Genomic DNA, 309 nt, shown 5'->3' on the forward strand with positions numbered 1-309 from the left:
ACCTGGGGACAGCTTTTGACAACCCCGGCTCCTCATTATGTTGTCATCTGTGAAAGGAGACGTGTCCCGTCATCCGTTACACCTTAAGCCTCTCAAAGGAAGGGTATGCACGCTGCGCACAAAGCCGCATTCATGCGCGCGTTTGCAGTCCTGATGTCGCGGAATGGGTCGGCACACGCCCCTGCGCGGCAAAGTGGAACATCCCCGGGTGGGTGCTTGAGAGTTCAGGAGGGTGGGGTGATGCGTGCGCACACCCGGAGGCTTTTTGGCACTTGACTCCGTGTCAGCTGGAAGTGAAAGACTGTTGTT

Source organism: Entelurus aequoreus, linkage group LG18 (genome assembly GCF_033978785.1).
Source record: "Entelurus aequoreus isolate RoL-2023_Sb linkage group LG18, RoL_Eaeq_v1.1, whole genome shotgun sequence".
NCBI classification, from domain to species: domain Eukaryota; kingdom Metazoa; phylum Chordata; class Actinopteri; order Syngnathiformes; family Syngnathidae; genus Entelurus; species Entelurus aequoreus.